At 48.4% G+C, this 27,223-nt stretch overlaps 2 long non-coding RNA genes across 4 annotated transcripts; one reads left to right on the top strand and one right to left on the bottom strand.

The window, feature by feature from the left end:
- Positions 1 to 316: 316 nt before the first annotated feature.
- LOC129554839 (uncharacterized) lies at positions 317 to 27,180 on the bottom strand. Of its 3 annotated transcripts, none has more exons than XR_008685656.2 (3): positions 27,055 to 27,180; positions 23,171 to 23,416; positions 317 to 617 (listed from the first exon to the last, which is right to left on the bottom strand). It is a non-coding gene; the product is annotated as an uncharacterized LOC129554839 (long non-coding RNA). The 3 variants fall into 3 exon arrangements; XR_008685657.2 differs by lacking the exon at positions 317 to 617 and adding an exon at positions 11,581 to 12,464; XR_008685658.2 differs by lacking the exon at positions 317 to 617 and adding an exon at positions 11,581 to 12,461.
- Positions 14,285 to 27,223, top strand: LOC148775670 (uncharacterized). The gene is made up of 4 exons (XR_016039019.1): positions 14,285 to 14,424; positions 20,208 to 20,341; positions 21,143 to 21,255; positions 27,082 to 27,223. It is a non-coding gene; the product is annotated as an uncharacterized LOC148775670 (long non-coding RNA).

Below are 27,223 nucleotides of genomic sequence, written 5' to 3'. Positions count from 1 at the left end.
TTTAATTTCATGGCTGCAATCAGCATCTACTGTGATTTTGGAGCCCAAAAAAATAAAGTCTGACACTGTTTCCACTGTTGCCGGGAGAAATATCAATAACCTCAGATATGCAGATGACACCACCTTTATGGCAGAAAGTGAAGAGGAACTAAAAAGCCTCTTGATGAAAGTGAAAGAGGAGAGTGAAAAAGTTGGCTTAAAGCTCAACATTCAGAAAACTAAGATCATGGCATCTGGTCCCATCACTTCACGGGAAATAGGTGGGGAAAACCTACATAGGTTTGACTTAAACTATGGTGGTTTTTGAAACACCAAATAAGGAACAACACAACTGTTAGGGAGGACATTTAAATTTTCATATTGTGCTCCATCAAACTTATGAGACCTTTTTTCCCCATAATTTTAGCATCTCTGAAATAAGGTCGTGTGTAGTAACGGCGGCATCTCAAGCCGCAAGCAGCCGGGAGATGGCGGTGATGTAGCGCACGTGCGGGAACTTGGTCATGGCTCTGCATCTTGTCATCCTTGTCCTTAAGCTTTGGGCAGCGTCAGCACCGCAGGTGTTGGTTTAATCTCCGCTGACAATGTCTTCAAAAAGACTTCATGCTGATTTGGCACTGAAATGAAAAGTTATTGTGTTTCTAAAAAGCAAGGAAACAGAGCAGCTTGATACACGATAAAAATCTATGTCTAAATAAAACTTAAAAGAGTTCTTTCAATATGTACGAAATGGAAATTCTAAGTGATGAGAAAGCTTTATGCCATGATTTTGTATTTCTTAGAAATCCATTAGTAATATAATTGATGGGTGCTTTGGCTCAGACGGTAAAGAACCTGCCTGCAATGAAGAAGACCTGGGCTTGATCCCTGGGTCAGGAAGAAACCCTGGAGTAGGAAATGGCAACCCACTCCAGTATTCTGACCTGGAGAATTCCATGGACAGAGGAGCCTGGCGGGCTACAGTCCATGGGGTTGCAAAGAGTCGGACGCAACTGACTGAATAATGCTTCGATTTGGTGAAATTGTCAATACGTCACTACATCAATGTTTTCAACCAAGGAAGGCATCCAGTGTAAATAATTGGTGATAATAATATAACAGCTTACCCTTGCCGAGAGCCAAACATGTGCCACGAAGCGGGAAAGGAACAGGGTGCTCAGGGGGGGGACATAATTCAGCTCAGGTGGGGGGGGCCTCCCTGAGGAAACAGACCTGACGGACAGTCCTAGGCGGCAGGGACTGAGCGTTTGCCAGGCAGCGGGCATGATGCGAGTCTGTTGTTTTGACACTTCCCTGCTGGGCCCCGTGCAAGGGAGCCGGGTTCAACTCCTGCTCGGGGAATCCCACAGGCGGCAACTCAGAGTTCACACGTCGCAATGAAAGACCCCAAGTGCCGCAAACGGAGACCTGGCGCAGCCAAATAAATAAAAATAAATTTAAAAAGTTTATTGGGTCAACTCCCTCAGTTCTCACAAAAGGCCTGAGAGTGTTACCTTCAGCTCCACTTCACAGATGAGGGAATCAGGCAGGGAGAGGGAAGGGAAGCGACTTGCTCGTAACTGCTGCTGCTATCTCTTCAGTCTTTGTGGCCCCGTGGACTGTAACCCACCAGGCTCCCGTGTCCGTAGGGTCTCCCAGGCAAGAATACAGAAGTGGGTTGCCATGCCCTCCTCCAGGGGCTCTTTCCCATCCAGGGGTCGAACCTGAGTCTCTTATGTTTCCTGTACTGGCGGGCAGATTCTTTACCAGTCCTGCCATGTGTGAAATGCAGTAACTCCACTACAGAGTGGTAAACCTGGGATTGGAACCCCAGGGCAGTGTGGCTCCAGAGCCCACGCATCTTACCACTTTCTTATCCTTTCTAGTGATTGAAACAAGGGAGTCATCTCCATCTTACCAAGGGTGGCAGTAAGTGACCTGGTTACATGCACAAGCTTTGGAGCCAGGCTCCGAGTTCAAAGCCAAGGCTTTACAACTGACCAGTAAAACATCTGACCTTCCTAAACCTCAATTTCTTCATTTGTTGTGAAGGTTTAATGAGTTAAGACACATACAGCACTTGGATCAGAGCCAGAATATAGTCAGCCCTCAAAAACACATTCCATAGGGATTTCCCCGGTAGTCCAGTGGCTGAGACTCCATGCTCCCAAGGCGGGGGCCTGGGTTCGATCCCTGGTCAGGGAACTAGATCCCACATGCTGCAACTAAAGATCGCACATGCCACAACTAAGAACAGCACAGACAAATAAACAAATTTTTTTTAATTACTTATTATCTTCCTAAAATGCTCACAATAACTCAGGGAATGTTGAGCCTCAGAGGTTTAGCAATTTGTCAAAATCCAGCCTTTTCAAGAAAGGAATCAGGATTCCAACCCAAGCTTCTTCACTCAGAAGCCCTTGCTCTCTGCATTGCCCCACGGACATGCCTAGCAAGGATGAGTCAGAGGTTTAGACCTTCATCCTGAAGGTTTCCAGGAAAGGAGGTTCCCACTCCCAGTGTGACGCCTCCTGTTAGTATCTCAGATCCCTCTCAATAGTAAGGCTCTCTTGCCAATCTGGATTTCATCTGTTTCATTTTAAGGTCGTTTCCGCTTTGAGAAGGAGAGAAGGTGGAGCCTCACCAGCTGGTTTCTTTCCTTTGTAGCTTTCATACACTGCACCTCACCCACGGAGAGAAGCCAGGGAAGGTTTTGGACTCCGGCACGAAATAGGCACTCAAAAGAGAGCCGTGTTGCATGAAGGACAGATGGGTGGTGGCAGCAGCGGGGGGCGGGCAAAAATGGGCAAAGAGGACCAAAGGGTACAAAGTTCCACTCGGCAAATAAACGTCACAGCGTGTCACCCGCAGCGTGCTGACTACAGTTAACAACACTGCCGTAGGGAAGTCCAGGGGCTTCCCAGGCGCCGTGAGTGGTAAAGAACTCACCTGCCAGTGCAGGAGCCATAAGAGACTCGGGCTCGATCCCTGGGTCGGGAAGAGCCCCTGGAGTGGGGCATGGCAGCCCACTCCAGTATTCTTGCCTGGAGAAGCTCATGGACAGAGGAACCCAGTGGGCTACGGTCCACAGGGTCTCAAGAGTCGCACACGACTGAAGCGGCTTGGCACAGCACAGGGAGTTCCCTGGTCATCCAGAGAGTAGGACTCAGCGCTGTCAGTGCTGAGGGCCCAGGTTCAATCCCTGGTTGAGGAACGGAGAGCTCACAAGCCGAACGAGGTGTAGCGAAATATATGTGTGTCTATGTAGACACTAGTGTGGTTTCCGAGTAACAAATGAGCGACAGAAGAGACGCACATCCGCAAAGGCCCCTCCCGGGTCACACCGGCCCCGCGCCCACCCAGACCACGTTTCCTGCACGCGCATTGCCTAACTCCAGTGCTCCCAAACAAGGGCGAAGCAGGGCGCGCTGGGCGCACTGCGGAGCTCAGAACGGTACGTGCTGGCACCCTGCGTTTCCCCGCTGTTCACTCCTTTGGGCCAGTTTCGACCAAGAGGGCAGAGAGTGAGGTGTGCGTGTGCTCAGACTGAGGGCGGGCAGGACGATGACGTGTGACTGGGGCCCTCACTCACATCCGAACAGCCGTCGAGGCCGCCGGTGTGCAGACAGAGGAAGGTCGGGAGCCCCGTTAAACATCTGCTGTCAAGATGGAAGACCTGGGCCTTTGGTTACAAATAATAGAAACCCACCTCAACATGCATAAGGAACAAAGAAGGGCATGTATTGTTCACACAACCTGGAATTCCAGGGGTGGTGCTGGTTTCCGGTATGAATCAAGACATTCAAGAAAGACTGACTTTTCTTTCTCTTCCTTGCCGCTGTTGCTCTTCTCTGTGTGTTTGCCGGCATGCTCACCTCGGAAGGCAGGCTTTCTCCAGACGATGGCTGCTGGCAACCCTCACCTGACACGCTCCCCCAGCTTGCAAGGCTCCCTAGCCATCATGACTGTATTTACGCTGGGGGCAGTGGAAAGTGCTGCCCCCAGCAGCCCTGGGGCAGGGCCTGTTTCCTTTTGTTCAGTTCAGTTCAGTCGCTCAGTCGTGTCCGACACTTTGTGACCCCAAGAATCACAGCACGCCAGCCCTCCCTGTCCATCACCAACTCCCGGAGTTCACTCAAACTCATGTCCATCGAGTCGGTGATGCCATCCAGCCACCTCATTCTCTGTCGTCCCCTTCTCCTCCTGCCCCCAATCCTTCCCAGCATCAGAGTCTTTTCCAGTGAGTCAACTCGTCGCATGAGGTGGCCAAAGTATTGGAGTTTTGGCTTTAGCATCAGTCCTTTCAATGAACACCCAGGATTGATCTCCTTTAGAATGGACTGGTTGGATCTCCTTGCAGTCCAAGGGACTCTCAAGAGTCTTCTCCAACACCACAGTTCAAAAGCATCAATTCTTTGGCAATCAGCTTTTTTCACAGTCCAACTCTCACATCCATACATGACCACTGGAAAAACCATAGCTTTGACTACACGGACCTTTGTTGGCAAAGTAATGTCTCTGCTTTTTAATATGCTGTTTAGGTTGGTCATAACTTTCCTTCCAAGTAAGTGTCTTTTAATTTCATGGCTGCAATCAGCATCTACAGTGATTTTGGAGCCCAAAAAAATAAAGTCTGACACTGTTTCCACTGTTTTCCCATCTATTTCCCATGAAGTGATGGGACCAGATGTCATGATCTTTGTTTTCTGAATGTTGAGCTTCAAGCCAACCTTTTCACTGTCCTCTTTCACTTTCATCAAGACGCTTTTTAATTCCTTTTTTTAAAAAACTAAAAACTTTCTCAGAAGCCTCGGAGCAGACTTTCCTGCAGGTCTTGTTGCCAACAGCTGTGTCACACGGATACCCTAGCTGCAAGGGAGTCTGGGAAAGTGGGAAACAGGGCTGTCATTGGTTTAGACCCATGGCCTGGGGCTGGCCATGCGGTCACCTGGAAGAAAACTGGGGTTTCTTAAGCCAGGCAGGAAGGAGACTAGATTGGGTAGGTAACCCAATGATGTCCATCACAAGAAGGTGTTGTGAGGCAACCTGAATAGATCTCATAAGACGCACAGAGAGGAGAAGTTTAACAAAAGCAGTGGAAATGCTAGCTAAACAGAAACAATTTCGGTGCACCTTAGAATTTGGGAGGAAGGAGACGAAGGCCAGGAGAAAAGGTGGATTAGGGGAGGTGGGCGTGGCCAGGGTGGAGAGGACCAGCCAGCTGTGGGCAGCACAGCACAGTCCTGGAACATACAATTCTTTTTTTGCTGTTTTTTTTTTTAAGATAATGCAACACCTTTTTCTTTTATAAATTTTTTTTTACTTATTTTTGGCTCTGCTGGGTCTTCTGTGCTGCATGGGCTTTTCTCTAGTCGCTGCAAGTGGGGGCTACTCTTTGCCGTGGCTTCTCCTTCTGTGGAGCACAGGCTCTGGGACACGTGGGCTTCGGTACCTGTGGCGGGTGGGCTCAGGAGTTGAGGTCCTGGGCTCTGGAGCACAGGATGAGTAGTTGTGGTGCACGGGCTTAGCTGCTCTGCAGCATGTGGACTCTTCCCCGACCAGAGATCGGACCTGCGTCTCCTGCTTTGGCAGGTGGATTCTTCACCACTGGGCCATCAGGGAAGCCCTACAATTCTCACCTACGGATATTCTGTGGGAGCTCAGCAGATACAGAGGCTGCCTGGCGAGAAAGGAGCCCGAGAGGGATGTCACCCCACAGGCAGCCTGAGTTCTTCCCACTGGGTTCAGTCTCCATTACCTGAGCACCAAGGTCACCCTAAACTAAAGCAACAAGGGTGCAGTACCTCTGGGGCGCCAAGGAGAAACATGGGGGAAAAGCTTCAGTGGTTCCCTGCCACCGCGAACTCAAGCCCAAAGCCCGTCCTCTGGTCCCACCGGTCCTCTCCAGCTTCATCAGTCACTCTCCTCCTCTGTCCTTTTGTTTTGCTTTGGCTGTGCCGTGTAGCATGTGGGATCCTTAGTTCCCCAAGCAAGGACTGAACCCGTGCCCCTTGTGCTGGAAGCACAGAGTCTTAACCTGGGGCTCTCCAGGGAACCAACCTCGTGCCTGTACTTTCCTGACTCCAGGATTTCATCCCCACTGTCCTTCTGGCCCTCTCTTGGGTAAGGCCTCTGAGGCTCTTTTCTATAAAACAGGAAGCACGTCCCTCACTAGGAGGTGAAGGAACTATGAAGAGGAGATAAGCTCTGGGCAGCACCAGGCCCAAGCTAAGTGCCCAGTCCCTGTTTTGAAACCTTAACAAACTTGATACACACGTTATAGTACTTATGGGCTCCTTCCTTGCCATTTGCCTAAATGAATATGTCAGGAGGGTGAGCCTCGCGAGGCCCAGGGCAGTGCGGGTGGCTGCCCTCTGCATCTGGCTGTCCATCGTGGCAGGGCAAGCATGCAGCTGTTCTTGAAGATGACAGCCAGCCAGTCTGACGAGAGACAGAACATGTCCATCCGGGACCTGCTGGAGAATGCCGGGCCGGGCTGGGCGGAGGGTCAACCTCCAGGGCCGGTCCCTCTCGCTGGCCGTGGGGCCACACCGGCAAACGGAGCCCACCCACAAGTCCGCAGCAGAGCTCTTAGGAAAGTCAGACGAATTTGCCCACTGACAATGTGTGGTTCAGGCCGGCTGCCAGGAAGGTCTCCCCCGGAAGGCAGGAACCGACCACTGTGAGGAGGGGAGGCCTGCGTGCCCCTCGCCTCCCTTCATGGCCCATCGGCAGTGACTCAGCAGGAAACCAGCCAAAGCCCGAGTCACTCGCTCCCCTCCCACCACACCCAGGGTTTTCCTCCAGGGCCTAGAAGACTGCTTGTAGCTGGAGGTGTAAATCCTCCGTGCTAGTGCTAGTGCTAAGTCACTTCAGTCGTGTCCGACTCTGTGTGACCCCATAGACGGCAGCCCACCAGGCTCCCCCATCCCTGGGATTCTCCAGGCAAGAACACCGGAGCGGGCTGCCATTTCCTTGTCCAATGTGTGAAAGTGAAAAGTGAAAATGAAGTCGCTCAGCCGTGTCCGACCCCCAGCGACCCCACGGACTGCAGCCCACCAGGCTCCCCCGTCCCTGGGATTCTCCAGGCAAGAGGACTGGAGTACCTGGGTTTAATTTCTTCAGCTCAGCATTTATAAGCACGAGATCTGGAGTTAGGCTGCTTGGGTTAGAAGCCCGGTTCTACCTCTTATGAGCCCACAGGAGCTTTCTGAGGTTCTCCGGCCACAGTCTGCCCATCCGCGAGTGGGAAGAATGACAGTACCTCCCTTACGGAAGAGCAGTGACTCAGAGCCGAGCACGGAGTGCCCACGGGGCTCCTCTAAGCCCTCTGCCCTTGCCGCTTTTTCCTGCCAAGGTCTGCACTCCAAAGGCACCTCCCGCACTCAATCAAGATCTTTACTACGTGCTCATTCTCTCAGTGCAGCCCACAATGGCCACCTTATCTAACCCCTCGTCTTCCAACACTTCTTCCCTTCTTCCCCGACTCTTCTCCGTGGTGCTTATCGCCATCTAACACAACGATGTATCTTCTCTATGTGGGTCTCCCTCCACCCACACTGGAAATCAAGTTCCATTTTTGTCTGTTTCCTTCGCTGCTGTTACCCCGAGACCTAGAAAAGTGCTGACACAGAGCAGCTCTCAATAAACATATGGAATGAATGGAAACAAATGCCAACTTATTCACTGTTATTTACCACCAATTATCATTGTCATCAGTGAAGATCACCCGTAAAGACTGGCATTATTCTCATTCCGGTGAGAATCAGAGAAAAGTTCAAAGTTTAGAACTATACTAGATTCTGCAAATCTGCCTTTGGTTTGTTTCTCCTTGAATTAATAGACTCTCAAAACTTAGAGACATCTACTGTTCGGGTGGAAAATTCTGTTAGCCACAGGGCTGGGCAGATGACCGGTCATGTAAATACATAAATCTGATGGGGCCAATAAGGAGCAGTGAGAACCCAGGAAGCTGGGAATCGGATCCCCACCTAAAGGCATTTAAATTCAAATTTTAAAATAGCCTCTACTAACCAAACACAAAGATCTCCTGGAGAAGGAAATGGCAACCCACTCCACTAGTCTCGCCTGCGAAATCCCATGGACAGAGGAGTCTGGCGGGTACAGTTCACGGGGTCACGAAGAGTCAGACATGACTGAGCGACTAACAACCAAACAGATGTCTAAACTGCATTTCCCTGATCCCAGACTCTCACTGGAAATTTATCTCATCACCCACTAGATCGTCCTGATTTCAAACTCCCCAAATATTGACATGACGCAGAGCCCCTCCTTCTCCCAACACCCTGACATCAAGACTCCAGGTCAGCTGCACAAGTCTAACCGGCAGTTCCAATCTTTTTCTCTTTTAAACTTTATTTATTTATCTTTGGCTGCACGGGTTCTTCCGTGCTGCATGCAGGCTCTTCTCTGGTTGCTGTGAGCGGGGGCTACCCTCTAGTCGTGATGTGCGGGCTTCTCCTTGGGGTGGTTTCTCTTGCTGCCGACCAGGGACCCTAGGGCACTCAGGCTTCAGGAGCTGCAGCTCGGGGGCTCCGGAGTTCGGGCTTCCTAGTTGCAGCACACGGCCTTGGCGGTTCTGAGGCACGTGGCATCTTCCCTGACGTGGGAACAGAACCAGCGTCCCTTGCGTTGGCAGGTGGATCCTTTTTTGTTTGTTTTTGATCAGAGGATAATGGCTTTACTATGTTGTATCGGTTTCTGCCGTCACCCATCAACACAAGTCAGCCACAGGCATAACATGTGTCCCTCCCTCTCGAGCCTCCCACCTCCCACCCCTCCCCACCCCTCTCGGCTGTCACAGAGCACGGGGTTGTTGAGCTCCTGTATCACCAGCAACGTCCCCTTAGCCATCCCCTGTATCTGTGGAAATGGACGCATTTCCCTGCTACTCTCTCAGCTCCTCCCGCCCTCTCCTGCCCCCGCTGTGTCCAGAAGTCTGTCCTCTAGGTCTGAGTCTCTATTTGGCAGGTGGATTCTTAACCCCCGGACCACCGGGGAAGTCCCCGTCAGTTCCAATCTTAGCTATCCTATTTTGAGCTGCTTCGCTGCCCTTTTAACTCTCAGCTGGGGGCAACTCACCAGTCAATTCCCAAAGCCGAACAGAGCTCCGGGGAATTAATGAATGACTGGATGACTCAAACCAGTCACCGGGGTCCGAGGCAGCTTCCTCATCTCCATTATTCAGTCTGCAAAGACCTCCCACAGAGGCACCTAACCCGCCGCTGGGATCTCTCTCTGGAAAGACTTTCCCCCTCACTCCTCCTCCAGGGCAAAAGACACAGATTCACATCGTGAAAGAGAACTCAGTCCTCTCCGCTCCATCTGTGCAGAGACTGGGGTGACCCCACCTCCTCCCCAAGGACAATGGGCGGGGACTTGCCTCGCGTTTGTATAAAGCCCCATCCTGGCAAAATTCCCAAACAGAGAGAGACTCATCCAAAAGTACGGGGCATTTACTCCTAGTAACGAGACTGAGCCTCCCGTCCCCCGCCAGCACCCATCTGCCCCCGCTCACCCCATGGCATTTTCTTGGTAAAGTGGAAGAAGGAATTAAGCCCCTCCACACACATACACATTCACACACCCAGCTTAAAATTGAGAAACAGAGCTTAGACAGACTAGAGTTCTGACCTTCACTGGCTATGTGACCTTGATGTTCCCTGAGCCTCTGCCTTCTCGTCTGTGAACTGGGAAGAAACCTCAAGTGACCTGACTGGGTGTGGGGAAAACGACATGTGAGCCCGCCTCCTCCGCCAAGCTTTAACCCACCCCCCCACACTCTGAACAGACATGAGTGGCCCTTCTCCCAGCTCCCCCCATGTACACTCCAGCCCCCTCCCACATATATACCCCGGCTCCCCAGCCCTGATGTAGACTCATTAACTGTTACAGCCATGGCGTTAGTTGCTCAGTCGTGTCCGAATCCTTGTGACCCCATGGACTGCAGCCCACCAGGCTCCTCTGACCATGGAATTATCCAGGCAGAATACTAGAGCGGGTTGCCGTTCTCTTCTCCAGAGGAGCGTCTCGATCCAGGGATTGAACCCCGGTCTCCTGCTTTGCAAGCTGATTCTTTACTGTCTGAGCTACAGGGAAGGCCCCAAAGCTTTGGAGATCCTTGGCATGGGGGAATAACCTGGGTAGGGCTACTGGAACTACTTATTTTGGAGGGAGAACAGGTCAGGTTTGGTGTCTGAAGTAACAGCAGTAGCAGTCATGCAGTCGCTCAGTCTTTGAGGCCCCATGTCCCAGGCAAGAATATTGGAGTGGGTTGCCATTCCCTTCTCTAGGGATCTTCCTGACCCCAGGGTTGAACCTGGGTCTCCTGCATTGCAGGCAGACTCTTTACCATCTGGGCCACCAGGGACGCTGTTCGTTATTAACTGTTACTGTTATTTAGGCTCAACCCGTGAATGAGTGTGGGACCGAGACAGCCAGCCCACAGTCGGCCGGCAGTGCCCGCCACCACCCTGCCTCTCAAAGCAAAGCACTTTGAAGAGCAGGTCCGACGTGACAGGCGCCAGTCTATGCACTGTAAGACAGAGCGCAGCTATCTTTGACCGTCAGCCCACCCACTCCCTGCCACTCCCGGGTGCTGGCCCCAGACCCCACACCCCCCCACCCCTCTGCAGTCATCATGTCAATGGAAGTCTTAAAGCACCACTGTCCTCCAGTCCTGATGGCTCTTCCTCCCTCTCTGTCACCGACACTACGGCCTTTCGCCTCGAAGCCTTAAGGGGCACGGAGAGAAGTGAAAACACGTACAAGTCCCAAGGCTGCCTTAGTCTATGAGCTTTGCCACTAAGCTGCCTTGTAAACCTCAGAGAAGTAACTTCTTTTCTCTGAACCGCTGGTTTCTGATCTGCAAAGACAGGAAACCAACATCCATTCACGGCTACCAGGTGTTTAGGCGCACGTTTGTATTGTTAACTTGTTTGATCTGCAAAATGAAGGGGTTGGACTATGTAATTTCTGAATTGCTTCTGGGAAAGGTTTCAGAAGTCGCTTTCAAAACCACTGCAGCTCTCAGTCCAGGGAAGGGGCTGTGACCTTGCAGAGAGAGCACAGGGTCCACACCCAGGCTGGCCTGGGTTTAAATATCTGGTTTGTCCTATGCCGACGCTGAGCAAGTCATGCGGGCCCTCCGAACCTCAGTTTCCTCATCTACAAAATGGGAACTATAACGTTCCCTCGTAGGGCTGCCTAGAGGATGAGAGGAGATGGAGGAGGGGGTAGGAGCCGAGCACGGCTCTCAGGACACAATGGGGCTGCAGAGAGTCAGACGCTACTGAGCGCGCACACAGGGCTGCGGTGCGGGTTCCTGCCTGCTGGCTTAACTCCCTGAAGATCTGAGGACGTCTTTATGCAAATCATTTCTGCTAACCCCCAAAGGTTTCTGCTTGGGTTTGGTTTGTGAGAAGGAAGCAGAAAGTTGCATCTGATGGTCTAAAAGAAAGCTGATGACAAAGGTTTCATTTCTGCAGCCCATGCCCGGGGCCAGTGTCAGAGAGCCACTGCCACAGACCTGAGCAAAGTCAGCCTTTCCCTGGAGACTCTGCTGCCCAAGAACAAATATACTTCTTTCCACAAAAATTTTTTATTTCAATTTTAAAAGTTCCCTCCACCGTGCTGGGTGCAGTCTGGGATCTGGGTCTCTCTCTGAGGGGCTCTCTTTGACCGCCTCCTCTGTGTGTAATTCTAGCCCCTCTTCCCACCTCTGGCCACTTGCCGTTCCCCCTTCTGCTCTGCTGTTCTCTGCAGCATTGATCACCACACAGCAAACACACTCACACTCGCAGTTGCCCTGAGCGTAAGCACTGAGGGGATTAGGGCTTGTAGGCGCTGTGTTCACTGCAGGGTTTCCACTGCTGAGAACAGACCCTGCTCTAGCAGGCACTAAGCAAGATGTGCTGGAAGAAAGGATCTGTCTGAACCTGGTTGTGGCCAGATAATAATAAAACCCACTCCAGTGTTCTTGCCTGGAAAATCCCATGGACAGAGAGCCTGGTGGGCTATAGTCCCACCACACGACTGAAGTGACTTAGCAAAAATAAAATATCACATGAGCCCCTCACTTCACAGTTTGCAATGCCCTCTCACAGTATCCGTTTGATCCTGTTCATCTGATCTGCATATTCTAGGTGAGGGACCTTAACATAGATGTGACGTGTCTCTGGAAGACAAAGTAAGCTCTCCTGGTCTCCTGGCCTTCAACGAGTCACTTCCCTTCTCTAAGCTCATTTTTCCTTATAGGTGAAAATGACAAGATATGAACTGGGTCCTTTCTGGAGCTCAGACTTTTAAATTCTTAAATCCTATGACCTGACTGTTAACCTTTTAAATGATGCTACCCATAAACCATAATTGCAGAATCAGAAGAAGTTGATGTGTCTGTCCATCTGATTCCATTTCCAGTCTCCTTCCAGACCTCACACCACTGGGGGACGCTCCAGGTGGGTCTGCTGAGACAAAGAGAAGCACACAGTAAATTCTATACAATGAGTCCTGGTAATTATTTGTGTTATATGGTCAAGGCAATTCATTTAGTTTAAAAAGAAATGACTCTGTAATTGGCTGGGTTTGCACTAGTCTCCTAACTCAATCATCTCCAGGCTCTCCTCTCCAAACCACCTTACATGGATTGCAGCCTACCAGGCTCCTCTGTCCATGGAATTTTCCAGGCAAGAACACTGGAATGGGTTGCCATTTCCTCCTCCAAGGGATCTTCCTAGCCCAGGGACTGAATCCGTGTCTCCTGCGTCTGCTGCACTGCAGGCAGATTCTTTTACTTCTGGGCCCCCAGGGAAGACCATCTTACACACTGCTTGGAAACTACATGAACAAACCTTGCTTTCAGGAAATCAAACACCTTCAGTGCCTCCCAACTACCTACAGCACACACATAGAGGGGCTGGTCTGCCATGAGACCCTCCTCAATCTTATCCTGACCCTGTCAAACGTGCCTCTCCACCCCACCCTGCTTCATTGCACAAGAATTCTCTGCTTCAATCAATTCAATTCATTCAACAACTATGTTTTACATTCCTACTATGTGTCCGGTACTCACAACTCTAGGCGCTGCTGTGCTGAACAAGAAGACACTGTAGAAAGACAGGGAAAGGGGACAAGAGGCAAGTAAGCAAGTTAGCAGGAGAATTTCAGATAAGGATGATGTTACTGATGCTTTGATAACAGTAGCGCCATCCAGGCAGGATGCAGCGATAGAAAGGCGGTGGGACCCCCTTCCATCCTGTCGTCAGGAAGGTTTCTCTGTGGGGCCACGTTTAGGGAAGGCTTGAGGGAGAAGAAAAGGACAGCCAGGTGGAGACCCAGGAAGACTGTTCCAGGCAAAAGTGAGAACACGTGCAAAGGCCCTACAGGTGGCAACAAACTTTACATGTGCTCGGGGTGGAACAAAGGCCAGTACAGCTAAAGTGATGTGAGGCCAGGAGGAGGTCAGCGGGAGATGAGGTCAGAGAGGGAGGCCGGCGCCCTTTCAAGTAGAGCCTGGAGAGACGTTCGGATTTTATTCTGAGTGCACGGGAAGCTGCTAGCAGATGTTCATAGGAGAGTGACATGATTGCTGCATGACTGGCTGTAGTGTGGAGTGTGAGCTGTGGATAGGACAAGAGAAGCAGCAAGGGCACCAGCTCAGAGGCTTTTGAAAAGTCAAGGTGGGGGGTGATGTAGCCTGAGCCAGGGGAGGCAGTGCAGATGGGACCACAGATGTTTCTGGATGTAGAGCTAACACCATCCATCTAACCCATCTAATGACAGGTTCATTAGAGGGGACATTGGACTCTCCAGGTGGCGCTAGTGGTAAAGAACCTGCCTGCCAATGCAGGAGACATAAGAGATGAGGATTGGGTTTGATCCCTGGGTCGGAAGATCCTCTGGAGGAGGGCATGGCAAGCCACTCCATTATTCTTGCCTGGAGACTCCCCATGGACAGAGGAGCCCGGCGGGCTACAGTCCATAGGGTCACAAAGAATCAGACACGACTGAAACGACTTAGCACACAGGGTAGCAGAGACAGGAGGAGCCAACATATCAGACTCACGCCTTCCCAGCAAGACTGTGTGCATCCCCTTCATTTTCTCTTCACCTCCACTCTCTGCTCTCTCTTCACCGTCTCTAAAGCCACCACCCCCCCATGCCATTGACGCTCCACTATTTCAAAGGCACCTTCCTTTTCTGCTTTCTTCAGTCCTAGGACTCTTTCGTCACTAGATCTCTGGTTCCTTGTGTGTGTGTGTATGTATCTGTCAGTAGAAGCTGAGAGAAATTCCTCTTTTGATGGCTGTGTTCTCCTTCCCCTATGAGGAGACTGACTTCAAGGGTAGGGTGGCTACACCAGCAAAACTGGGGCACCGAATGCCATGTTAGCTATGAGCACAGCCCTTTACCGGTGCCATCCATCAGGTAAGTTACTGACTTCTTTAAGCCTCAGCTACGTAACTGGAGGGAAAAAAGAGAGAGATACGGGGGAGGTGTGACTGAAGAAACAATGCACGTGAAGTGCTCACTAGGTACATGCCTGGCAGAGAGTAAGCCTTCCATAAATCACAGCTGCGGTTATTATGTGCAAGGCACTTGTGCTACTGGTGGTTATGACTTTGGGCAAGTTTCTTCCCCTCTTTGAGTCTCAGTTTATGCATCTGTAAAATGGGATGCAGACAGATTCAGCTCTAAGATTCTTGGTGCCTCTATTTGGAAACACTTTAGAATCTACTTGAAGTTGCTCAGTCGTGTCCGACTCTTAGCAACCCCATGGCATGTAGCCTACCAGGCTCCTCCATCCATGGGATTTTCCAGGCAGGAGTACTGGAGTGGGGTGCCATCGCCTTCTCCGAGAATCTACTTGAAGTAACATCCAAAACCCATGGTACGTGATTTATTCTTCATAATGTTGCACCGCCCTCTATTGGAGGTACTCTGCCAGCATACTTGCTAGAACCTGAAATCAGCAGATGCTTAAACACAAGCCCAGAACTCCTTCGCCTTTATTCTGACAACCACCTCTTCTTCAGGAAGATCTCTTTCCCTATAGCTATGGATTATTTTTAAAACAACAAAAAATGGTTTGTTTGAATTTTTAAATTCTGTCCCTACTCTCTTCCATTTTTAGGACTTTGTAAAAGTTTTAGGGTTTAAACAAAATGTATCTATTTTAAGGTAATCCCAGAGTTACAAAAAACTTGGAAGGATAACACAAGAAATTTTTAAATGATATATCCTCACCCAGATTCCGCAGATATTTACAACTAATCACATCTGTCTTATTACTTTCTCTCTGCACACACACACACATGTACACACACATATATAATATATACATATTATTTCTGAATCATTTGAGAGTAAACTACAGACAGGATAAGCCCTTTTATCCCTAAATAGTTTACTGATGATCACGTGATAGTATAAAATCTTCAGACTTTATTCAGATTTCTCATTATCTCAATAGTCTCCTTAGAACAGAACAAAATCTGGCATCCCATTTTACATTCGGTTGTGCTGTCTATAGTTTTCTTTACTCTGGAACGGTTTCAAAATTTTTCTTCATCTCTCAAGACATTGACATTTTTGAAGACCACAGGCCAGGTATTTTGTAGAATATTCCTCTATTTGGTTCTGTCAAATGTTTCCTACCTATTAAATTCAGGTCATGCATTTTTGGCAATAACATCACAAAAGTTTGGGGTAGTTTTGAGTTTTAAAAATAAAAATTCAGTACATTTAGGAAGGATATGCAATAATGATATATTATAAATTATTATAATCATGTATTTATTTGTTTATCTGCATAAACAAACACTTGAGCTGTTTTGAAAAGTACCAACCCCACCCCTAGACATTTTTATTAAATTGGGGTATAGCTTGCACACTACGCTGCTGCTGCTAAGTCGCTTCAGTCGTGTCCAACTCTATGCGACCCCACAGATGGCAGCCCACCAGGCTCCCCTGTCCCTGGGATTCTCCAGGCAAGAACACTGGAGTGGATTGCCATTTCCTTCTCCAATGCAGGAAAGTGAAAAGTGAAAGTGAAGTTGCTCAGTCGTGTCCGACTCTTCGAGACCCCATGGACTGCAGCCTACCAGGCTCCTCCATCCATGGGATTTTCCAGGCAAGAGTACTGGATGGGGTGCCATTGCCTTCTCCGTTGCATACTATAGAAGTTTCTAAAAAACTCTCCAGGTGCTTCTAATGGGGAATCAGGATTGAGTCATTGATTTCTACTTTGCTAACTCAAAAAAGAATATTAGACAATTACAGAGATCCGTATAAATACTTTAAGATAGATTGAAAGAAGGGAAGGACTCTCAACAGGAGAAGGATCCACGTGAAGTCTCACAGGCTCGCTCTGAATGGCCTATAAGTTTCTTCCAACAAACAACATGAAGATAATGAAGGAACGCTGCAGACTGAGAGCCATTTTTTTTTTTTTTTGGCCATTGCAAGGCCGGTGGAGTCCAGTCCCCTATGCAAGGATCAGATGGGCATCCCTGCCTTGGGAGGGCAGAGTCTTAACCACTGACCACTAGAGGAGTCCTGACTGAGACCCAATTTTTAAATGATATATACAAGGGCTTCCCTGGTGGTCCAGTGGTTAAGAATCTGCCTTGCAATACAAGGGATATGGGTTCGATCCAAATGCCCTGGAGCCACTGGGTCCATGTGCCACCTCTACTGAAGCCCAAATGCCTAGAGCCTGTGCTCTTTTTAAAATTATATATACAAGATAAAACTACACTTATGTCTAGAAAAAGAAATTGAAGAAACAGACTAAAAAAATGTGTCAGTGGTTGCATTTGAATGGTGACGTTATGGGTGATCTTAATTTTTCCCACACTTTTCTTTATTTTCAATGTTTCAGTTAAATAATCTGAGGTATTTTTAGTAATTAAATTGTTTTCAAAATATCAATATATAATCATTAATTTTCATTTGCATAAGCACTTAATTTGCAAAGCTCACATTATTTCATAATAGTAATATGCAATAAGCAAATGACAATAATGATGTATTGAATGCTTACTATGTGTCAAGTACTATACTATAAGCTTTACATACATTCTCTTTAAATCCTAACAGCTACTCTTTGAGGTCAATACGATTATGAACTTCATTTTATAAGATGAAGAAACAGACTCAGAAGAGTTAGTTGACTTGCCCAGGCTCAAATAGCTTCTAGGAGTCAGCAAGCATTTTCCTCTAAACCTTTAGCATCTAACCACTGAGTACACTATTGTCTAATTGCTAGGAAAAACAGACACTCTTATGCAAAGTCCACTAAATTTAGTTATTTTGCATGTCATTTGTTAAAGACTGCTTTCCATACCAGATGAATGTTTAATATGAAAAATGCCTTGGTATGCTTTGCTTAGTAGCTTAGAAAATGAGATGAAAACTCTTGCTATTACTTTCGTTAGTAGCTTCCCACCAACATGCAGGCACCAGCTGTTTTTCTAAAAAAGCAAAGTCACAAAATATTGAATAAAGTACAATATTGCCAGGCAATATTCAGTCAGTTTGTTTACAAGGATTTAAAACATGATGCAACATTTTAAAACATTACTAGAACAGAGTCATTCTTCATTCAAAAGACACTCAAAGTATGTCTTTACTTCTTTGCCCATGTATCAAGACCAAAAATTTTTTACTGAGTTCCATCTAAAAGGTTTAGTAGTAGAAAAACAAAATTTAAAAGCCTGGTTTGGTTTAGTGCAGTTGAGTTTTAATTACTTTTGTTTTTAAGAAAAAGAACTGGAAAAATATGTGAGCTGGCCACTGTGAGTCACAGAACAAGCGGAGGGCCCCGGGCCAGGAGGCCTGCATTTTGGTCGTCACTTCCCTTTTCTGGGCTTTTATTTCCTTATTTATGAAATGAAGGGACTGGACCAGACAGTCTCAAAGGAACGTCCCAGCTCAAAAACCCATGATTTTACAACTGGAGTGTCCTGCCTTGCTCTGTGTTACCTGAACCTAATGAATAGAGAAGGCGGCAGCCCTCTCCTGGCTCTGAGATGGACAACAGGACAGAAAGGAATCGAGACGGTTTTCTCCCTGTCAACCGTCCATCCACTGAGGCGCTCTCAGCTCTAGCCCCAGAAAGAAAAGAAAAACAGGAAATGAGATTCCATGGCAGTCCAATGGTTCAGACTCCCCATGTCCACTGCAGAGGGCACAGGTTCAATCCCTGGTCAGGGAAGTAAGATCCCCACACCCAATATGCCAGGCAGCCAAAAAATAAAAGGAAAAAAAAAAACAAAACTAGGAAAGGAAGCAGAATAACTGAATTTTAAGAAGTAAGAGGGTTAGAGGAAGGAGAAAGTGGAAGAGCAGAAAGAAAGTGAAGGGAAAGAGTGTCCCTTTTTGTTAAGGATTTTCATATATTTAAATATCCCAATACTTTATAAGCAAATCAAATTTTATATAATATATTCTGGTATTCCAAATTAGATACAGTAAGTTTATATCTGTAAAGAACACTTTTAAAATACTGCATTTATTTAAACAATAGCTAAAAGGCAAAAAAAAAAAAAACTACTGCATTTATTTAAAATTCTCCCATTTTCATTAAAAGAAACACTTTTTATTCCCATCACTTCTAGTTTCTAGAGCTGCCCTGTCCAAAATGGTAGCTTCTAGCTCCACAAAGCTATTTAAACATAAATTTAGATTAATTAAAATGAAATAAAATGTAAAAGTTAGCTCTTAGCCACTGTTCTAACCACTTATCAAGTGTTCAATAGCCACAGGGGCTAGTAGCTATTGTACTGGACAGTGCAAACTTCAGTTCAGTTCAGTCGCTCAGTCGTGTCCGACTCTCCGCAACCCCATGAATCACAGCACGCCAGGCCTCCCTGTCCATCACCAACTCCCAGAGTTCACTCAAACTCATGTCCACAGAGTCAGTGATGCCACCCAGCCATCTCATTCTCTATCGTCCCCTTCTCCTCCCGCCCCCAACCTTTCCTAGCATCAGTCTTTTCCAGTGAGTCAACTCGTCGCATGAGGTGGCCAAAGTATTGCAGTTTCAGCTTACTTGCTGCTGCTACTGCTGCTGCTAAGTCACTTCAGTCATGTCCGACTTTGTGTGACCCCATAGACGGAAGCCCACCAGGCTCCCCCGTCCCTGGGATTCTCCAGGCAAGAACACTGGAGTGGGTTGCCATTTCCTTCTCCAATGTGTGAAAGTGAAAAGTGAAAGTGATGTCGCTCAGTCGTGTCCGACCCTTAGCGACCCCATGGACTGCAGCCTACCAGGCTCCTCCATCCATGGGATTTTCTAGGCAACAGTACTGGAGGGGCTTGCCATTGCCTTCTCCGTCAGCTTACTTAGGACATTTCAATTACGGAAGGAAGTTCTACTGGATACCACTATTCCTGAGAGTTTGATTAAAGGGAAACGGAGGGACTTCCCTCGTGGTCTAGAGGCTAAGACGCCACTCCCAACTCAGGGTTTCTGGGTTTGATCCCTGGTCAGGGAACTAGATCCTTCATGCCACAATTAAGACCCAAAATATTTAAGTAAATAAAGATTTTTAAAAAGAAGGAGAGAATGGAGTTCAGAACATTTGAGGGAAGATTAATTCAACAATAGGATAAACGAAAATGATGTAAATAGGCAGTTGTTAATAATTACAGTAGTTTCAGACGCTGGATTTAGCAATTCATACGCATTCTGTCACTCCTTAAAATTTCCTCATGAGGTGAACACACATATTATCCCCATTTTACACATGGTAAAACTGAGGTGTAAAGAGATTAAATTGCCCAGGTTCACAAAGCAACTGAGCACACCCAGTTTAAACAGCACCAGACTCCTCGCCAAGAGACTCCTCAGGCACACTCTCGAGAGTGGCACAGCCATTGATTTTAAGTTTACCAGTAGCCTCATTAAAAGAAGCAAAAAATAAACAGGTGAAACTAGTTTTAATGATGTATTTTAACTCAATAATCCAAACGTTGTCATTTCAACATGTAATAATTTTTTTAAAAATACTTATTTTACTTATTGTGCTGCACTGCAACTTAATCGTGGCAGGTGGTTGAAGCGTGTGGGATTTAGTTCCCTGACCAGGGATCAACCCTAAGTCCCCTGCACTGGGAGTGAAGAGTCTTAGCCACTGGACCACCAGGGAAGTCCCTCAACATGTACTAATTATTAATGAGATATTTTATGTTCTTTTTTCATACAGACTTGGACATTCAGGGTGTATTTTACACCTACAACACATTTCCACTTGGACCAGCCACATTGCAAGCGCTCAAGAACCATGTGGGCAAGTGGCTACTGGGGGGCCGTGGCTACTTTGGGCCACTGACCAAAAGGGTTGGTAAAAAAGCTCGCTTCCGCAGAAGCAGCCAAGCCTCTTTCTCCTTCCCTCAGCCCCTGCCCTAGGCCAGTTTAGGCTCTGAGATCCCCCTTGGGTGCTGTGCGTTCCTGCTCCTCTCAGGCCTCTTCCCCTTGGAGCTATCCACACCCCCCGCCATGACACCTGTGAGCCACTGGGGACCCAGACTCCCTGCAGTGGGAGTGTCCAGGGTCAGCCTCCTCCTCCAGCAAGGGGAGGAACGGGGGAGAGCAGACCCTGTCTCCCTGCCCTGGGACTGGAATGCACACAGCGGTCCCTCCTCTTGGGGAGGGGGGCGGCACGCCCAGCCCAGCGCATGGGGGAGAGAGACGGCAACAGGCCCGTCGACTGGAATTTCTGTTCACGCTTCTTTCCAGGAACAACAACAACAAAAACCTCTGGAGCAATTCTGGCTTCCCTCTTACAAGTCAGGACAGCTGGCCTGTCCCCAGGGTAGAGTTATGTGGCCACCAGCCCCTCTTCTCGTACGGCTCCTCCCCAAAGACTGCCCTGTGGTCCTGCTGGTATCCGCTCTTGCTTCAGCTCGTGTCCGGGCTTCCCAGGATGCTGACCGCAATTTTATCACCTTCCCCTCAACCCCACACGCTCATTTCTACCTGTGCCTCTGCACTTATGGTTTGTTTGTTTGTTTTATGAGGATTTCCCTTTTGTTTAATCGTTCCGGTGAAATTGGACTCAAAATAGAAAAGGAGAGAGTGCTGACACGGATGGGAAATAGGTTCGCTAGAACAACTACAAGTCCAACTGTTTCCTTACAGCTTCGAGTAACAACGTGCCGAGCGCTGCCCCTAAATATCAGCAGCTCACCCACTTATGGACATGACGCCACCTCACAATCCAGGGCAGCCCTTTCACTCCCTGGACAGCATGCGTGAGTTAGGGTTCTACTAGGGACAAGGCTCTATTGGGCCAGGCTCTGGGGGAGATGGAAGCGGGTATGGCTGTCAAGGCTTCTACCCTAAAGGGGCTTGTAGGGAATAAACAGGATGCCCACCCCGACCTTAAAGCAGAAACAATAAGGAACTGTCTGCTTTGCCACAGGAGGAAAGGAACGGGAGAGGTGGGAGTGGGAGAGACATATCCATCTGTAAAGCAACCAGCTTTTGCCTGATTGGTCAAGGCAGTGGTTCAAAGGATTTTTAATATTTTCCCCAAATGGGGCTTCCCTGGTGGCACAGTGATGAAGAATCCACCTACCAATGCAGGAAACACAGGTTCAAACCCTGATCTGGGAGGATCCCACATGCTGCAGAGCAACTAAGCTCATGCACCACAATTGTTTAGCCCTCCCTGGTGGCTCAGATGGTAAAGAATCTGATCTCTGGGTTGCGAAGATCCCTTGGAGGAGGGCATGGTAACCCACTCCAGTATTCTTGCTTGGAGAATCCCCATGGACAAAGGTGCCTGGCAGGCTACAGTCCTTGGGGTCACAAAGAATTGGACACAACTAGCGACTAAGCACTCGAGCCTGGGAACTGCAACTACTGAGCCCGTATACTTCATGCCCAAGTGCCTGTGCTCAGCAACAGAAGAGCAGCTCCCACTCCCCATAACTGGGGAAAAGTCTGCACAGCAACAAAGACCCAGCGCCCCCTAAAATCAATAAAGAATAAAAAAATATCATCCCTGGACACAAGGGATATTACCCCAGCACAGTCTGTCTCCTCACTGTGAGAGGCAACCTTCCTTGGGGAGGACAGTTGGAGATTATGTTCTCTGTTGCAAAAACAGAGAGAGAGAGGGCATAGAAAGCCTCCAGCCTCTCATCCCAAGAAACGCATTCCTGCCGTTTAGGGAACCAGCGGATGGGGGACGTCTGAAAGGGCTCCAAATATGACAGAGATTCCGTGCCGGGTTTCTTTTTACCTCTTCTGGAACTGGCCCCCAAGCACAGTTCAGATATCCAAGAGCAGTCATGCCTGGTCCCCACTTCAGTGGTTCTTTGCACATGCTCCACCACACCTCCTGGATTTGACCTTTTTTTCCCCCCACAGCATTGATCACTATCTGAAATTCTCTTATTCACTCCTTTGGGCTCCAGTTGATCACTGGCCCACAAGTAGACTGTACCGTCAGAAGAGCAGGATCTGTCAGGGCACCACAGTAACCCCCACTTCGGGTTTTGCAACAGTGTTGGCTGAAGTGGGCACTCAATAAATGATTGTGGAAGTCCACAGAGGGCTGAATAGTAGTATCCAACAAAGTTACAAAGGCACATGCCTACAAAGGCACTCACAGTGACTGCAAATGAGATCAGGAGGGTGAATCTTATTTTTATTTTCCTTAAAAGAACCAAGAGAATCTCTGAACCTCAGTTATCAAAGTAATTCATCACACCATGGTTTATAATAACAAAAGACTGGAAGAACCTAAATGTCTACTTGGCTATAGACATTTCGGTAAACGAGGATACCTCAAATACCTGGGAGAGAGCAATGACGCTCTCTGTGGACTAACACAGAAGGATTTCCTGAATCTAATTTCTTTATCACAGTTGATTTACAGCGTTTTGACAGTCGCGGTGTGCAGCAAAGTGATGCAGAAACATGTGCACGTCCTGTTACAGGACACGGACCATCATTCCCTGTGCTGTTGTTAACCTATTTTACATAGTGTATCTGTTCATCCGAAGCGCGTTTATCTCCGTCCTCTCCTTCCCCTTAGGAACCTTAAATTTGTTTTCTATGTCTACGAGTCTATTTCTGTTTTGTAAAAAAAGTTCATTTGCATCATCTTTTGGACTCACATAGAAGCGATATCACGATATTTGTCTTTCTCTGACTTACCTCACTTGGAATGATAGTTTCTAGGTCCACCCAGACTGCTGCAAGTGGTGTTATTCCAGTCCTTTTTATGGGTGACCAATCCCCCGCTGTACATATGCTCCACTCCCGTCTCCATTCTGCTGTCAGCGAGCACTTGGGGTGCTTCCATGTATTGGCAACTGCAGATAGTGCTGCTACGAACACTGGGGTGCTCTGGGGTACATGTATCTTTTTAAGTTAGAGTTTTCATATTTTCCTGAATCTAATCTTAAGGAAAAAACAAAGTACAGGACAGTGTTAAAATACGCTATGAATGGTGGGGAGAAAAAAAGAGAGAGAGAGGCCGTGTATTTGTATTTTCTTGTTTATGCAAATAGTATTTCTACCAGGGTACCAAAAAATAGCTATTAAAATAGCAACAACCTACAGGGAGGCAAGGTGGATTACTTGGGAACAGGGAAGAATTTTCACCATAAACCTGTCTGTAACTTTTGAGTTTTGAACCATAAGAATGTATTAGCTATTCAAAAATAAAGTCAGTCAAACTGACAACTGTATTTATTTAAAATATAGATTGACTGAATCAATTGATGACTGCAGTTCAGTTTCCCTTGGTGACTTTCAGGAAAGGTAAACCAGTGTGCCTCCCATTTGCATCCACAGGCTCAACCCTGGGCCTGCCCTCACGCTTCCTCTCTCTACCTCTCCCTACCACTAAAATAAGGCCAAATTCCTGAAGGCTGGGCCCCTGAGGGAGCTGTCTCACTAGCTCACTGGCAGTGTGCGAAGGACAAGTAAACAGAGCCATGTGGTGACAACAGAAATCCCCTGCATGCCAGTGTGTCCGTGCACACAGAACGAGCGTGTCATCGTGTTTACCTTCCAAGGAGTTTTACAAAACAACCTTCCTGCTTCCTTAAACTACTAGATAAGAGAAAATAAACTTGGCTCTGCTCTCAATCAACCAGCTTAGTTGAAACCACGGCATCTGGGGGAAATCTGGGGTAAAGAGGTGGCAGCAGCCTCTTGTGGGCCTGGCACACTCTTGGCTACTAAGAGACAGAGTGCCGTCTTAAGAGTTAGTATCGCTCTTGAGCTGACCGGAAAAGGGTTGCCTAGAAGCCACAGTATCCAGAAAGATCAGGGCCAGCTCAGAGAATCCAAACTGATCTCCTGGGCTGCCCCTGGAGGCAGCGAGCACGCAAGGGTATCTTTGTGGGTATGCGAGCCACACTAAGAAGGAGACCTGCGCTTGGTTCAATGCTCTGCTGCCGCCGTCTCGGAATTCTTAATAATTGCTTAACAAGCAGCCCACATTTTCATTTCGTACTGGACCCCACAAATTAATGCCGTCAGTTCTGCAGGAAGTGTCAGAAAAGTCCTTGCCGCCTCAGGTGTTCTAGTTTATCGTTTGTTGTAAAATATACAGTGTCTGTTCTTGCATGCGTGCATGCTCACTCAGTCGTATCTGACCCTTTGCGACCCCACGGACCATAGCCCGCCAGACTCCTCTGTCCATGGGATTTCCCAGGCAACAATATTGGAGTGGGTTACCATTTCCTACTCCAGGGGATCTTTCCGACCCAGGGATCAAACCCCCATCTCTTGAGTCTCCGGCGTTGGCAGGCAGGCGGGTTCTTTACCACTGTGCCACCTGGGAAGTCCGATTTCCTATGAGCACGTTCTCGTTTACCAGTATACCTGGGTTTATCAGATCCTTTCCTGAAAGTCATTTTAGGAGAGCTTGAGGGTCCAGGTACTTGCAACAGTGGACAGGCAGGAGGAGAAGGGCAAGGTCAAAGTCAAGGGACAGGCCACTCCAACAACCTGGGTACAACCAGACATTGCCAGCATTTCTTTCTATTCCTGGCTTCCACAGCATGCCAAGAATTACTGGTTCATAACTCCTCTGAGGAAAATCTTCTGAAGAAGATAGAAGGGCAAGACTTCTAATTTTTGCACTTGTCCTTTCATTCCAGAAATATTTATTGAGCAAACAGGTGCTAGACATACAATAGGAAGGCACTTCCCCTGACTCATGAGCTAACAGTGTATGGAGCTAGGCAATAAGCAGTTAAATGAACGCAATCATGGATATGAATTGCAATAAGTGCTACAGAGGAAGCAGACCGCTAAGAGATAAGAACTGGCGGGCAGTGAGGAGGGGCCAGGACAGAGGTGTTAGAAGAGGCCTCTCTGAAACCGTGACCCTGTGCCTGAGACCTGGAGGGTGAACAGAAGCCGCTGTGTGTGTGTGAAGAGTGTGGCCATGGAGGGGAAGAGCCTGGGAAAGGACACTGAGGTGTGCAGGAACCTGGCCTGCTGATGATCTGGACAAAGGCCAGAGAACAGGGGGAGAGAGAGGAAGAGGGGCTGGGGCTGGAGAAGTGGGCAGGGCCAGTTCCTGCAGGACTTGATGGACCCCCTTGGGGAGCCTGACTTTCACTCCAAATGTACCGGGTAGTCTTTGAGGACTAGTAAGAGGGACAGTAATACCATCAGATTTGCATTCTGGCAAGTTCACTGTAGCCGATAGATGTCCCCTTTCACTGGAATGAAGTGGGGCAGGAGACCCCAAATGAGAAGACTAGTGAGGAGGCAGTTACTGGTAAGAGATGGCAGTGTCTCAGGTAGGTGTCTTAGTGGTGAGAATGGGGGGGGAGGGTGGAAATCAGTGTAAATAAATATACTTTAAGAGGGGACTAGACAGGATTTGATGATGGGTTTGGGGGATGGGAGTGAAGCGTCATGACCAATAGGTGTCTTACAAGGGAGACTCAATGGCTGTAAATGATATTTACAGAATCAGGAGAAAACAGATTTGTGGGGTGGGCACTGAGATTAAGAAACTGATTCTGAACATTAATTTGAGATGACTGTGAGATATCATAGAGTAGAGATGGCTAACTCACTCCCCACTAGACAACTGAGAGGGAGGCTTCGTCCAAAACCCCACTCAGAGGGACAGGATGGTCCGAAGAGAAGGGCGGGGCCTGGCTTCCTACTTCTTGTGAGTCACTGGGTCCTGGGCCCCAGCTGAGACTCCAGGACAGACTCTCCCTGCGAGATCTGGAATGACCAGTGGCCTCCTCCTCCTGCCCCCACTCCAGCCTCCCAGTTGCCTCAGTTTACTACCTGATACGGTATTCACGGGCAGAATGACGAGGTCGAGGACAAAGCCCTATATGGAGCAGGCTTGTGCCTCACGACGGGCTCGTGCTCACTGAATGTGGGCACTAACTTTTTCTCAGAGCGCTGGGTCCCAGAACTGGCCTAGGAGGCAAGAGCCCTGGGTTGGTAAATCCTCCACGTGCATGGCGCTCGGGGGCTTACAGAGCACTTTCACGTCCAATTTCTCATTCTCTGGACAACATTCAAGACCAGGCAGCAATTATTATTAACATTACTTTGTATAAGGAGGTTCAGAGAGGTTCATCTAATTTTCCTAGGTCACACAGGAGTCAGTCTTTCTGATGCCAAAGCCAAAACTCTTTCTAGAAAGCTGGGTCATTTCATGGCGGGGACTACTCACGTTCATGGAAAGCTGCCTTCGTTTCTGAGAAACAGAGAGGCAACTGGGAGAGCCCCACCGCCTAAGACACTACCCAGACCGCAGGCTATTAGAGTTGCAAGCGCCCACAGAGCTCCTATCCAGTCTCCTCATTTTACAGCTGACAGGAAAACAGACTCCCAGAGGGAAGGAAGTTCGTGGCAGAACAGGACTAAAACCCCAACCTCTAGCCTAGATCTCTTTCCACTTCACTCAAGGCTTCCTGGGTTTGGCCCTCTTCCATCTAGGGAAGAGTCAGCCCTTGTGCTAGGAGAACTCTGGGGGAAAGAAAGTAGGTAAAAGGTTGCTTGGCAGCTAGAAAGGGGGGTGGGGGTGGCAGCTGCCATCCATTTACCCTTCTTTCTTGTGTCCTCACCCCCAGGCTTCCTCCAGCGGGGACCACTCCCAACTCCTCTTCAAGGTTCTGCACCTGGACGGAAGTCATTTCCAGAGGTCCATGTCAGTTCCGGCTCTAGGAGCAGGCCTGCGAGTCAGGTCTGGCCAATCAGGGCATCCCCTTTCTC

The sequence above is a fragment of the Moschus berezovskii genome, chromosome 14 (assembly GCF_049115385.1).
Source record: "Moschus berezovskii isolate FMDL1 chromosome 14, NW_MosBer_1.0, whole genome shotgun sequence".
In the NCBI taxonomy this organism is placed as follows: Eukaryota; Metazoa; Chordata; class Mammalia; order Artiodactyla; family Moschidae; genus Moschus; species Moschus berezovskii.
This window is presented reverse-complemented; position numbering and strand designations above follow the sequence as displayed.